This window comes from Oxyura jamaicensis, chromosome 26 (assembly GCF_011077185.1).
Source record: "Oxyura jamaicensis isolate SHBP4307 breed ruddy duck chromosome 26, BPBGC_Ojam_1.0, whole genome shotgun sequence".
Classification (NCBI taxonomy): domain Eukaryota; kingdom Metazoa; phylum Chordata; class Aves; order Anseriformes; family Anatidae; genus Oxyura; species Oxyura jamaicensis.
Window position 1 is genome coordinate 3,382,834 of NC_048918.1, and position 14,398 is coordinate 3,397,231.

At 60.9% G+C, this 14,398-nt stretch overlaps 1 long non-coding RNA gene across 1 annotated transcript in view; it reads right to left on the reverse strand.

Annotated features, from left to right (window-relative positions):
• The window catches only part of LOC118178480, a 25,127-nt gene extending 12,814 nt beyond the window's left edge, over nt 1-12,313 (reverse strand). The window contains exons 1-2 of the long non-coding RNA XR_004756158.1: nt 12,302-12,313; nt 628-637 (exon numbers count right to left, since the gene is read on the reverse strand). This is a non-coding gene — a long non-coding RNA (uncharacterized LOC118178480). The remainder of the gene's footprint in view (nt 1-627; nt 638-12,301) is intronic.
• Nucleotides 12,314-14,398: the final 2,085 nt, after the last annotated feature.

Consider the following 14,398-nt stretch of genomic DNA (forward strand, 5'->3'; position numbering starts at 1 on the left):
TTTTGCTTCTGTTCTGCGCCGTTCGGGGGGGGGGGGGAACTCGGGGTCCTGGAAATAAAAGGAGCAGCTGCAGGGATGTGGCACTGAGGGGACACCTGAGGGGACAGCATCGACCTTGGGGATTTGGGCAGTGATGTTCCCGGCCCTCTCTGTGCTCTGGGGCACGTTGCTGGTGCCCGGTCTGTCTGTCTGTCTGCCCGTCCACATGGATGGCGAGCGCTGGTGGTGGATGTGGGGCTCCAGCCCCGTGGGCTGAGCAGCGCCGACCCCGATCCTACAAAGAGGCTGCTGGGGAGGGGGGGGGCGACGGGGCCCCGTGGGCGGGTGCGACGGGGGTGGGATGGGTGCTGCTGAGCTCTGTCAGGCCGGCAGCAATAATTAGCGATGATCAAAGCGGCTCCTTCCCGACAGCGCTGGGTGCCGGTGCCTGGAAATCTCGGCAGCGCTCAGGCTGCCGGCACGCAGCAAACAACGCCCGCTGCTGCCTGGGGAGCCTGGGGACGAGCATGGGCTGACGTCTGCTGGGGCTGAGCTGCTCCCGGGGTCTCCCCAGCACCTTTGGGGTGATTTTTTTGGGGGTCTGGAGCTTCCACGTGGGTAGAGCTGTGTGGCTGGCATGCAGGTCACGGGGAACCTGCTCCCAGCCAGGCAGTGGCTGGGTCTCCATCTCCATCTGAGCTCAGGCGGACAAGGAGGAATACGTGGGAGCTCCTCCGAGACCCCTGAGCCCCAGCCCATCCCCGCCACGTGCTGGCACCTGGGGCTGCCCCAGCAGCGCGTGGCCCTGCCCGCAGCCAGCCCTAACCCCCTGCGCCCGGCCCGGAGGCTGCCGACCCCTGGGCGCTCATCCCTGCCCTCCTCGGGGGCGTTTGCAGCGGGAGGCTCGGATGAGCGGTGCCCCGGCCGCGCTGCATGTGGTTTGGTAAATTCTTGCTTTGTTTTCCTTCGGTTTCCGCTGGCCCTCTCCGAGGACAGCGTGTGCGGGCTGATCAGAGCCGGGACGGCCGCCAGCTGCGCCGACTCCATCGGCCCCAGCGGAGGCACCAGCGGCTTCTCCTCCTGCCCCGGGGTGCCTGTTAGTGCTGGGAGAAGCCTTGTAGAGGAACCAGCTCCTCTCCCCTGCTGCTGCTGGCTGCTCTGGGGGGGTGTGAACTGCCCCCGTGCTCTGCTCCACTGTCACCACAGAAATGAACACAAAACTGTGGCTAAACCCTGCCCTGTGCTGCTGGCCTCATCCCAGCCCCAGCCTGCCCAGCTGATGCAGGGACATAGAGGAAGAAGCCCCGTCATCCCCAAACTGGTCCCAGCCATCACCACGCTTGCTCCTGACCCCCTCCACTTGCTGCCTCGACCTCGGTTTTGTCCCCTACCTGCTTGGGGCCCCCGTTTTTTTTTTTTTTCCTCCCCCTGCCTCCTCCCCGTCCATCCCTTCGCTATTGTGCAACGAGGCACATTGTGTTTGCAAATCCCCGGGACCTCTCCCTGGCTCTGGGCTCAGTTTTGTCTCTGCCTTCAAAGAGAGAGAAAGAGGAATTGCTGCCGAGCTGAGCCCGGCGCCCGGCCCCTGCTGCTGCCGGACCACGCAGCGGGATCGCGTCCAGGGGACGTTTGGTGCCCCCAGCACGGAGGGGACCACATGCAAGCAGCCATCCTCTCCTGAAACACTGCCATCACAGCAGCAGGGTGGCCAAGCCCTGCACCGTGTCACCCCCAGGGACATGAAAACGCTGGAGGAGCCCCCGTGTTTCCCTGGGACATCTCAGCCTGGCTGCAGCTCAGCCCCGGCGCAGTGTTTGCTGCCCGCCTTCGGGCAGCCCCAGCCTCCGAGAGAGAGGAGGAGAGGAAAGGGTTGCCCAAAATGGGGCCAAAATAAATAAGGGGTGGAGAGATAGGTGGGCTATCAGCCCCCAGGGGCAACCGTGGGGAAAACGGCTCCTCCTGTAAGGATTTCCTTCCTTTATTTTCTTTTTGGAGATGGCTCCAGCTCCCGCTCTCCCCGCCGACAGCCAGCTCCTTCCCGGCCAGCAGCGCCGTGCCGGAGGGAGGGGTTGGCTGCCTGCATTTCTCTCCCTTTTTCCCTGCAAGAGCGCGGTGCTGATGTGTAAGCCCTGGGTCTCTTTGGCTCCCCAGGTCCTCCATGGCTGCGGCAGCGGCTGTGGGGAGGAGGCAGCCAGCAAGCCGCTCCTATAGATGCCGCTCCAGGCTCCTGAACATACATTTCCACGGCCGCCTGCCCATGCCGGAGCAGGAACGTGCATCTCCGAAGCTGCACGGGGATTAATGGGCTGTAAAGGAACAGGGCAGCTCTGCGTGCCGTCCCCGTCCCAGCCAGCGACGGTGTGCGGCCCCGAGCCGGCTCCGCTCCAGCAGCTCCTCCGAAACATCCTGGCTCGAAGCGGTTTTACAATAAGCCTTCATTTCCAGGGAGCCTGACCTCCTCATTAATAAATCAGCTGTGTTATTGAACGCATGAATAATGCATCAGCACACCCAGGCCCGCGCTAAGCTGTGTGTAAAAATTAATTAATCCTCTCACGTAACACCCTCGAGGGCTGGTGATGAATGGCTGCGCGCTGCTCGCGCTGCTGCTGGCGGTACCCAGCGCCTGCAGCACCTCGCGGCCACAGCTCCGGGCATCCCGCTCGCCCCGGGGGCAGCGGGGGGGGGGGGGGGGGGGGGTTCCCCATCACCGTGGCAGCCCTCCAGGAATTCTTTCGGATGCTTCTTTCTCTGGGTGTTTTAAAGAGGAAAATCCCCCTTTGTTCCGGAGCCGCTGGAGGAAACCCCAGCAGCATCCCTCTCCTCGAGCATTTCCTCCGGGAAATAACGTGGGCTTCTCTCGTTCCCCGACCTTTTCCTGCGGTGGCTGTTAATAATGTGAAATCCTAAGTAAATGTCTCCATTCGGGTGCACTTCACAGGGAACCGTCAGCAAACACCGGCGCTGTTGGTGCAATCTCCTGGAGACCCCCAGATGGGAATCAGCCCCCGGGGTGGCCTTGATCCCAGCAGGGTCCTTCCCCCAGCGATGCCATGGGAGGGGAGGGGACACGTTGTTAAACACGACAAAAGCTTTTGCCCCCGTGCTTGGTGCCAGGGAAAGGGTTGGGCTGCCTCCGGGGTTTGCTCTGGGCTGTTTGCTCCCACGCTTTGCTGCTGCCCTGGCACAAGCATTGCACCCACACAGGGATGGGATCGCAGGGGGTTCTTGGGGGGATCTGGAGGTGGTGTAAGCTGCCAGGGGCCCTGCTGACACGGGGAAAGCTCTGCTCCCCACCTCTGCACGCAGAGTTTTAGCAAACGTGCTGAAAAATGAACACGTTTCCCTATAGCTTCACATGCATGGATGTTACCCTTGGCTCCACGCGAGGGGCCAGGTGCCCTGGGACTGAAGGGGCTTTTGTTGGGGAAATGTTTGCAGGAGCCATTTGAAAACTCCTTCTAGGTCTCTCTTCCTGCCTCCTTCTCCCAGCCTTTCCCCAGCTGGCAGAGGCGATCCTGGGGGCTTCCAGCTGTGCCCCCCAGCTGCAGCCTCCTTTGCTGGGGAAGCCTCAGGCTCCAGGCCCTGCTTTCCTCTGCTCCCTGCAGGCTGCAGAGCCCTGGGCTCTGCTCGTCTCGTCTTGTCCTTGCTTCGCTTCTCCTTCACTCTTTTCTTTCTTCGCTTCTTTTTGCTTCTCTTCCCTTCTTCACTTCTTCACTTTGCTTCCCTTCCCTTCCCAAACCCTCCCAATTAAAATTTCCCAGCAAGGTTGTCCTGAAGCAGCCGCAGCTTCAGAAATCCCCTGCAGGTTGCCTCTGAGGAGCATTTCAAAGGGTTTAACTGCTCCGATACTGACTCCGTGCTGCCTTCGGGAGCTGCCAAAGCTCCAAGGTGGCTGCACGCAGCCGGCAGGAGCTGGGCATGGGGACAACGTGGCCCCAGATGCCACCACCCCCAGGGGGCTACGAAATGCCAGGTCAGGGCCACCAAACCTCCCAGCTCCCTGTGCATGGCTCGAGTCCTGGGTGCGGCTCTGCAGACAACCAGGACGGAGCTGGAAGGAGCCCAGGGTGGAAACATCGCCTGTTTGCGTCCGTAGCTGTGGCTGGTTCCTCCGGTGGCCAAGAGCTACGTCAGGAGGGGTTTGACTTCATATGTTAGGACGGTGTCTGCTGGAAGGAAACCGGGGGCGGCTGGGCGGGCGAGCGTGCGATGGGGACGCTCCGGGGGAGACAGAGGGCACTTGGCCAGGGCAGGGCTTCAGGAGCAACCCTGGGGTCAGGAGCTCTGGCTTTTGTGGGGGATGCGTGGTCCTGGGGCTCAGCTAGCAGCCAGGATAGATGCAGGCTGTAAAGCTGCTGCTCCGGTCCCTGCTGGCCACGGGGACAATGTCCAGGATGGTGGCCACCCCTCCCTTGCCCTCGCTATGTGGTTGGGGGCCTGAGGAGCCCCAGGCTGGGGTCTGCGACTGCCAGGCATGGCGCTGCTGCGAGGGATGCTCCTGGGGGCAGGAGGACAGGAGCTCCCCGGAGCACCCTCCAGATGTGCGCTGCGTTACGGTTTAATCAGGGCTGTGCTGTGAGACCACAGAGCCGTGAGCTGCTCCCAGAGGCATCTCCAGGGCTCTTCCGTGGCCTCTTCCCCTTCACAGCCACCACCTCCCCACCCCAAGCCCTTCGCTCGCTGTTTAATTGTCTCAATCAATGCAAGCAAGATGTGAGCCGTGAGTGCTCTCTGATCCTGGTGCAAATCCCTGTAAAGCAGAGCTGGCGAACCTCCCCCCCAGCCTTTGGCTCATTTTTTTTTGCAGGTTTCCAGGACTGTGTGCTCCTCACCTCCCCTGCACCATGCCAGACAGGGCATCTGTTTGCGGGGTGCCCTCAGTCCCGCACGTGATATCCCAGCACGGGGGTTATCAGCACAGCTCCATCAGAGGCCATGATTCAGGGCTGAGAAATCATCAGCGCTTTTCCTTCTGGGCTGTCCCCACAGCAGCCCAGATCTGCCCTCGTTGGTGTCCCCGCTGATGTCCTCAGCATCACAGGGAGCTTCCAGGCTGCGTGGTCCTTTCCCTGTGCTGTACCCGGAGCCCCAGCGTGCGTCTGGCCAGGCTTAAACACCCCCGGGTGCATCAGGATTAATTTCCAGCCCCGTATGGAACCGGCTGAACCTGGGTCCCACATCTGCAAAGCGGTTTGCACTGTGGCATCAGTGATTCCCTTTGAGGACAACAACCTCTTTCTATGTCCCTCCACCACTCATCCGGACACCCCCAAAGCCCCCGAGCACGCAGCGGGGAGCGGGGAGGGAGATGCTCCACACCTGGGTGATGCCCGAGGCAGATGATGGAGAGGGGCAGAGGAAGGAGCATCTCCCCCCACTGTAGGTGAACCCAAGGGGCCGCGGGGAGCTGGGTGGGCAGCAGGGCTGTGGGGATGGGGAGGCAGCGAGGGACTGGGGCCGAGGTCGCTGCGGCCGGGCTGCATGCAGCGATGCCTGCTGGCAGGGGCCGGGCTGCTGGCGAGACGCAGCTGGATGGCTCGACGTTTTTCCAGGCCTGTGTCTCAGTTTCTCTTTATTTTACGTGTTTTTATTTCCTATTAAAAGCCCGCTGTCTCATTTCCTCCATGAAAAACAAGGCTCTTTCAGCGAGATGAATTCCTCCGGCTTCAGCAAAGCCCCAAGTCTGCACTGAAAAACAAACAGGCTGCGCGGGTCGCGGCTGCCTTCGCCCCGTGCTCCCCTTGCCCCTCTTCCCCCCTCCCCCTATTTCTGCAGCCAGGCTCCAAGCAGCGATGCTGAATCACATCAAGCCCCTCTCGCCGCCCCTCTCCTCCCAGAAAATGTCCCCAGCCATTATTTTGGTAGCGCCAAAGGAGGAAGAAGTGGTGACACTGTTTCCCAAGCAGCTGCGTCCCCTGGCTGCTTTGGGAAGATGTTGGGGATAGCAGCAGAGAGCCTGGAGCCCCCTCGGTCCCGGTGTTGGCTTTGGCCGTGGTTTCTCAGCCCTCCACCCGCAGGAGAGCAAATCCTCGGAGAGCTCCCGGGCTGCAGGAGCTGCTACCAGAGCATCTGCCTCCGCTGGAGCAGCGGCGCGGATGCCTTCGAGATGAAAACACTTCCTCTGCCGCTCCACCTCCACCTGACATTTGGGAAAGCAGAGCCGCGGCTCCCTCGAGCTTTCCAGCTCTCCTAATTGGAGTCATTACGCACGCTGCTAATCACGCAGAAAGGCACGCAAGGGCGCGGGGCAGCGGCGCTGTTTCCAGGAGGGAGCGCGCGGAGGAGCCCTCCCTGCTGCTGTCCGAGGAAGGGGGCGTTTGTCCTGCCTGAGGAGCGCTGCCGATGGCTCTGGTGGCACCCAGGGCTGCGTCCCCCATGGGAGAGGTCTCTGGGTGAGGTGGGGACACTTTGTGCAGCCGACCCTGTGCCACAAACAGGGGCAGAGCTGTGCAGCCTGGACCCCCACACAGGAGGGTTGGGTTTGGGGATGGAGACCCCCCTTGTGCCCAGCTCCTTGCCCAGCCCCAGGGCTGCAGATCTGCACGATTTCGGGGTTTATCTTTAAATTCTGGCCATGCTGAGGTTAAGCCAGCAGAAGGCAGACTTTCTGGATGGTGCAGCTGCAGCAGGAAGGTTTGGGGGGGGGTGATGCTCCCCAGGGTGGCTGCTCTGCCCCTCGGCACGGCACTGCCCGTGCTTTTCTCTGGGCAGGATCCTTCCCATCCCTCCCGGCACAGGCAGCGGAGGGCACGGCAGCTTCTGGGAAGGCTCCTGACGGCTGATTTTTACAGCCTTGGCAGCTCGGCTCGGCCTTCCGTCCGCTTCTGCTTCAATCAAAATAAATGTGCAAAATTAAAGTATCGGAGCCGAACTCCACCAGGCAGGGAGAAACAGAAAGATGTTTATTTTCCAGCCCTGAGCTATGTATTCCTTATGAAATGCGTGCCGCTTGCCGGGCTGGAAGGGCTGGCAGGGCTCTGCGGCCGCAGCTCGCCAGCGACGGTGCACGCCAGGACAGGGCGAGTGCCCCCGCCCCGGGGCTGCGATCGCCACCGCGGGGCAGCTGCTTAAAAACGAAGGGAGAAAAAGCAAAGGAAGAAATGAGCCGAGGCTGAGGCACGATGCTTTGACAGCTTCGGGTTTCCTTTGGAGCAGGGGGAGGCTGAGGGCTGCGCAAACATGCCTGCCCCGAGGGAGCCGGCTATGCGAGGCGCAATGCCGGGGTCAGGGAGGGGAGCAGCGGGCTGGAAAAACGTGGTGGGAGCTGCCAGCACGTCAGGCTGAGCTCTGACACTTCAAAGGAAAGGCACAGCGAGACCCAGAGCCGGTGCTGCTGGCAAACACCCGGCCTCTGAGCACGTCCCGGGTCCTCCCAGGTGTGGGGTGAGAAGCAGCTGTAATTACTGAGCGCGAGTGATTGCGTTAGCTGGGGAGTTATCAAATGCCCTGAGCCACTGGCAGGGGCTCTGTTCTGGATGGAGGAGTGAAGGTTTGCACCTCCAGGCAGTAATTGCAGCCAGCTTTCCAGCCCTTGCCCTTGGGGAGCATCCGAGGCACGGGGAGGCGAGGAAGAGGAGCTATGAGGGTGCTGTGGGCTGCGCCGGGTTGGGGTTGGGGTTCCCAGCTGTGGCCAGCAGATGCGTGGGGTTCATGGAGTTGAATTTGCTGTGGAAATGTTTGTGGCTTCCTCTGAGGGCTTTCAGGGCTCTGTGAGTGAGGGAAGATGGAAAGCGCAGGTCCAGGGGTGGCCCACCGGGACCCGCTGTGTTTACTGGGCTCTGGGAACGCTGTGGACGAGGGAGGAAATAGCACATGCACAAAACCCTCCGAGGATGCAGAACTGGGAGGATTTGCGAATACCAGAGAGATCAGAGAGGTTAGAAAAAGCTGCAGGGAACACAAAGGCCAATTTGGAAAACGCAAAGCAAATCCATCTGGAGGGGAATAGGGAACGGCCGCGGCACTGCATGTTGAGGATGCTGCGAGCTCCGGGGGGCGGCGGCTCTGCTCTGGGGGGTGCCTGCTCGAGTGCTCCCCTCTGCTATAAGGAGGAGCAGCCCCTCGAGCTGACCCAGCTGGCTGCACCCTGCTGCCTTAGCCCACGGTGCTTGGTGCCACAATCCCCATCCATAACCTCAGGGGCGAAGCGCAGGCACAAAAATGCAAAATGCACGTGTGGGAAATGCCACCCCCACTGCTGGGATGGAGCGGGGGGTGTTGGGGTGCTTTGAGGGGTGCCTGGGCCATCTCCATCCCTTCGGGCATCTCCTGGGGGGAGCAGGGCAGTGGGAGCGTGGAGCTTTATTGCAACATGCGGGCTGAGGGAGGATTAAAAGCAGATTGATTGGGCCCTAATAGCTGCGCCGTAAATTCCTTCCCCAAATGCTGCATGAGAGCAGAGAAACCCCGGTGTTCCCAGAGCTCCCTTGCTTATTAAACAACCTAATGAAGTGATTTGATTAAAAGCAGGGAAGCCTTTCTGGCTGCCCCGGTGCTTTGTAGCACCCTGGGATTAGTGAAACTGCTCCTTGAGAGATGCAAAGTTTTAAGATGCCCCATTGCGAAGAGCAGCTCGGTCCCAGTTTTGCAGGGGTTTGTTTCGTGGTTGACGTTTGTCACTTGGGTGCAGGAGAACGGGGGGTGTAGGAGCATGGGGGACCCCAGCGTGTGCCCCGATGCAGCGCCAAGGCAAGGGGCTGCAAGAGGGCTGTGCAGCCGCGATCCCTGCCTCTCCTCGTAACTCGGGGGTTAAGTGACTTTGCAGAAAACGAGCTCCAGAGCCGGCAGCAGGGTTCCTCCTATAGAAACTCCGCCGCTCCGAATTTCTGAACGCGACTGCAGGGCTGCGAGCGATGAACGGCCGGGGAGGAGCGAGGGAGATGAAAGGGAGCGGGGCGAGCGCGACGGTGGGCGCTTGGCACCCATCGCTGCTCGGTGCTCGAATGGGAGCCGGCACCAAACGGGGCTGGGAGCTGCTGCCAGGGGCTCCTCGGGGCTGTGCTAATGCCGTTAATTAATAGCAACAGTAGTAAAGAGCTGGTGAGTTTGAGGGAGAAGAGGCTAGCCCAGGCTGTGGAGGGAGAGTGGGAAGGAGCAGCATGAGTAACAGACGTAAAAAGAGAGGAGGCAATGTGACCTCTGCAGATACACAAATTACTCAGCTCCTTCTGGCTGCATCAAAGATTTTCTGACTCACCAGCCGGGGGATTTAACCCCTGGATCTCGGGCTGCGCCGGCAGCTCCTCGCCCATGCAGGAGCGTGGTGCCCCCCTCTGCTAGGAGAGGAAGGCTCCGGTGTCCCTGGGGCTTGGGGGGCTCGGTGCAGAGCCCCACAACAGGGGAGGAGGAGGAAAGAGGATGGAGAAGGTGCCCACAGGGTTGCCCAAGCCTTCCAGCTGCCCGAGTGCTGGCTCACAAATCCTGCAAGCATGCCTGGCTCGGCCCCTCTCCTCCCTGGAGCCAGCTGGTGCTGGAGGAGCATCTGCAATGCCCTGGGGGGGATTTGCCCTGGCAGATGTTCCATGCAAAGGTCCAGAAAACCTGGCTTTAGCCCAGCACCAGCTTTGCCATCCACCAGCACAGGAGCTGGTGATGGGGGGGCTCTGGAGAGCCCTGTCCTCCCCTGCTCCCACCCTTGAAGGGGTTAAACCCTCCTGGGCTTGAATGTTTCGCTGGGGGTAGGAGCCCCTGCAGGAGGCAGGGTGAAGGCTGAGCACAGCAGGCATTGGGGCTGTGCTGGGGAATGGCTGGGAGCAAGCGGGGAGAAACAGGGAGATGGAAGGTGCTCAGCTAGGTGGAAAACACGGGAGGGCTGTGATTTATTCGCTGTTTCCCTTCATCTCCTTTCCTCCCAGTTTTCAGCATGGTTTGTGAAGAGTTTATCTCGGAGCTTGTGCAATGACTGGACTGGCTCCATGCAGAAACAGCTTCGGAGCAGAGCAAAAACCACCAAGCCAGGAAAACAAACCTGGAGCTCGAGCGGAGCCGTGACTGATAACCTGGACTCCCAGGGCCTCTGGAGCCTGTCTGCACCGAGCTGGGATTTCACCACGACAAGTTTCATGATGAGATTCCCTGTACCGCCGGGGGAGGCAGGAGCCTCGTCGCACCAGCCTCTCCCACTGCATCGCTGCGTCCTTTCCTCAGCCTCGGCGGCTCTCTGCTTAGAGGAAAAAGGGAGAGCAGCAGCTCGAGCTGGACAGGAGCGGGGTTTTCAGTTTCACTGGGAAGGCTGCACGTCCTGCTGTTTTTTTTTTTTTCCACTCCAAAATAATACGCGAACAAAAATAAGAAGTTTCTCGTAAAACAGAATTGTTTTGGGGAGGAAAAAAAAACAAACTCAATTGGACTTGAAGGAAACAGTATTTTTTCAATACAATCAGAATGCTTCAGTGCTATTTTTACCCTCAGTAAAGCCTTCAGTGGGAAATGGAGATGCTGCAGGATGCTTCTGGGGATGATTCCACCTGTGGCTGGTGCAGCCTCCCGGGGTGCTGTGTGCCGGAGGCTGCGGAGGCACCGGGCACACATCTGTGCTCATCCCTAGGTGCTGCTGCCTGGTTTTGAGGCAAAATATGGGGCTGAGGTAAGGGGATGGGGGCTGCGGGGTGACCCCTGATGCCTGCGCTGGCTTTGCTGCCGAAGCACCCCCAGCTCTGCCCCCTGAAATGGGGAGCACCGGAGTCTGAAGGCAGAGCTCCTGCTGGGGCTCCTTTAGGATGGGAGATGCTGACACCCCGGTTTTGGGTCCGGCGACGTGCTCACCTCCCCCTGTGCTCCCCAGCGGCTGCCCGGATGTCTGCTCCATCCCTTTGCACAACGAGCTCTTTGCACAACTGGGCCTCAAATATTTGGGTGATGAGTGGCCGGAGGAAGGGCTGGGTGATGAGTCCATGCTCTGGACGATTCCCAGCTCTACCAAGCCTGGGGGCGATCCAGGGTTAATTACAGCCCTGCTCTTCCCAAGGGGGGGGGAAGGAAAACTTTTATAGGGGATGGGAGTGTGAGGATACAGCCCCGGAGGACCAGTCCTGGAATGTTTTTGGAAATCTGATGCTGCCTCCGATGTTTCCCTGCTCAGCAGTTGACCAAGGGGAGCTGCAGTGCTGCGAGGAAGAGGAGTTAACTCTTGCCTGGGAGCGCTGCGGCTGCTGCAGGGGAGCGGCGAGGTTGGGTTATGGGGTTAGTCCCTGCCTGGGCCAGCAGGAAGAATATGGCTTGGGGAAGGGGGAGAAATCCTCCGGGTGCTTCCTGGAGAAGGCAGACCCCCAGCCACAGTGGGATCTTCATTCCTTGAAAGAGGCTGAGAGGAGAAAATGGGGAAAAGCACGAAGCGGAGAGGAGATGGGTTTTGGTTTCCTGGTGAGAGCAAGGGACGTGGAAAGGGTCAAGGACCGGATACCGCAGCCTAAATGTGTCCAAATAGTCCCAAATCCACCACAAGAGTGGCTGTGGGTCGGAGGAAGATGGGAAAGGCAGCAGGAGAGGCGATGGGGGTGCGTGATGGGGGCACCCCAGCAGCTGAAGGTGTCTGGTGAGGGGGACCCGTGTCAGGGTTCTGGCACAAAGGGTGCTGAGAGGGGTTGAGTCAAATCCCCTGGCAGCTCTGAGCCATTAGAGAAGTGAGCTGAATTTATAGCTGCAATATTTGGAGCAGTTTCTGGGTACCTCCGGGGCTTTGACGAGGCCTGTTTTGTACTCGCGCTCTGCCAAGCAATATAGGCAAATCCGTGCCAGGCGTAACGAGCAGTAATTTAATGGGGCTGCTGAGATTACTTCCCAGATCAGGATGGCACATCCATCATCCCCAGCCCCTCTGTGCTCTCTGGTTTCACCTCCCCATCGCGCACACAGACACCGGTGTGGGGTCGGGGACCTCGGGGCTGCCACCACCGTGTACGCGGTGCATAGTAAGGGGTCTCCCTGCAGGAATGTCCCCACCAGGGACACACGGGCTTGGTCCCCAGCTGCCGATAACTCGCGGTTATATCTCCTTGCAGGAGTCTCTCCGTGATGCTCCTTTCCTGCTCAGCAGGAGCACGTTTATTAAGAGGCAAGGACGGTCATCAGGATGTCCCCAAGTGTCCTCTCCGCTCCTGCTCTCAGCAGGTCTCATGCACCCCAATTTATTTCCCCAAGCCCACCCTGGGGAAGCAGCTGCTGGGGCTGGGGGCAGCCCCCAGACCAGGAGCCCCGGAGGCAGTGGGGGGCTCTGGCACTTTGTGCCCCCCACCCCGGGGAGCCGGCCGGGCTCCTGGAGCAGCTGAAGTCATGCGAGGAAAGCAGGCGGCTGGCTCCTGCCTGCGGAGAGGAAAAATACTGGGCAAGGGGGAGGAGGGAAGGAGGAAGGCCAAAACCGAGGGAGGGCTGCAGGGCCAGACGCGACTCAGGTGTTCCCATTGCGAGCAGCGGCCATGGCAGCGCGGTGGCAAAGCCCAGACAGGGCAGGGGAGGTGATGGGGGGCTTGGGGCAGCCCCGGGGGAGCTTTGTCACCCGCCTGCCATCGGCAGGGCCACCTCTGCTTCCACCCCTGCAGGGGCAGACGTGCATCCCCCAGGAAAGCAGGCCAAATACCCACCATAGCTCGGTGCCTCCTTTCTTCTGTGCCCCCTGGTGCTTTTCTGCTGGTTGGGGTCCTTGTCCCCACCGGCTCCTGCCACCCTGCATGTCCCCAGCCTCCCTCCACGCGGGCAGTCCCTCACGTATTATTTTATGTATTTATTTAAAGCCCTGCAGAGCCCTTGGCCCGAGTGGCATCTTGTGGTGATGGGTCCCCCCAGGTAATTGTGCGTTTGACTTGAAATATTTGCTTTCATGGTTTCCAGGGCGCTTCGCTGGGAGCTTCATTGAATCACCCACTTGTTCCTGCTCTGCCCAGCACTGGCAGCTCTTCCCAGTGCTGAGCTGACACCAGGAGCCCTCCGTCCCTCCCCTTCCACCATGGACGAGGTTTGTGTGGTTGGAGCACGGCACAGTCCCCCTGTCCCTGCCACCAGCGTGGGCTGAAGCGTGCTGAGATGCGCCAGGGACTGCAGCAAACTCTTGTCCTGTGTGAATAACAAGGAGGAGAGGGGAAAGTTGTCCTCTGTTGTCAGGAGCTGAGGAAGGTGTGCGTGGTGGAGAGAGACCAGCCGCAGAGCTCATCTTGGATGAAGGCAACTGGGGGGGGCAAGAGAGTGGCCATCCAAAAAGCTCTGCAAGAGCAAAAGGCTTTGGAGAGGGGCCTGGGGCTGTGCACACTCTCCCCCTCCAGCCTTGCCATGAGGCTGGGGGTGCAGCAGCCCCCTCCCCATTTAGGGGACAGCCATGCCCCCCATTGCTGTGGCCGGGGGGATTACTGCATGCCCAGCACACGGGTTGGATGTGGAGGGGCTGAGGGAGGCAGGATCCGGCCCCAGCTGAGGGTGCTGGCGGCTGCTGCTGCTGCTGCTCCTGGTGTGCCGGGGCCGTGTGTGCTGGGCTGCTCCCAGCGCTGGCTCCTAGAGAGCAGCTGCTCATGGGCACCCCCCGCCCCCCCCCGCCCCGGCCCCCCCCCCCAGGAAAAAAGCAAAAGGGGGCTTCTCCCCCCACCCAGGGTCTCCTGGCAGTGCCAAGACTCCAGTGCCCAAGGAGCCCGTGGTGGCCTCAGGGACCCCGGCGCAGGAGGAGGTGGCTGCCAGGCACCCGAGCTGCTTCCAAGGCCTCTCTGAAGCGTTTCCACGTCCTCCCGAAGCATCTGGGGCCGAGACGTTGCCTAACCTCGGGCGAGCTCCTCGGCTCGTGTCAGGGCCGGGTAAGGCCATCGCCGTGGGGTTACTCGGTCACCTGCCCTCGTCCCCGCACCTCTCTGGGGACCCCTTTGTGCCACGACCCCGCGCCAGGGAAGGGCGATGCAGGTCCTCAGGTAGGCAACTTTTATCCCCAGGGGGAAAATCGCTCCCCTGGGGCTTTTGGGGTCTGTGGCCAAAACATGGGGGGTGGCAAAGGGGCCGTGCTGGGCTCCTGCTGCTGGGAGCAGGTCAGCGCCGCTGCCGCTGCTGCTCGTGCTGGGAGTCCTGCTCCCAGCGTGAGGTTCCTATGAGATGTAGCGGAGCCTGGCAGGGTTTTGTGCAGCTCCTGGGGACGTGGGGACGGGATGGCACCGTCCTGCACGTGCCTCAGTTTCCCCTCTGTTCAGCAGGTGGTGGGATGGGACCTCCGGGATGGGGCAGCCTTCTGGGGGCAGAGATCAGCCCCGGGGCTGAGCACGAGCTGCAGGAGCCTGCGCCTGGGGTCGCTTTTTCTCTTTGCTTCTTTAAAATGTCAGCCAAGAGCGGGGAGACGGGGCTGCTCCTTCTGTTCACAGCACCTCTGCACCGTACCCAGATGGGGAACGACGGGGGCTGTTTCCCACCCCTCTGGGGAGGCTGCTCGTGTCCTTGGGCAAACGCAGCCCTC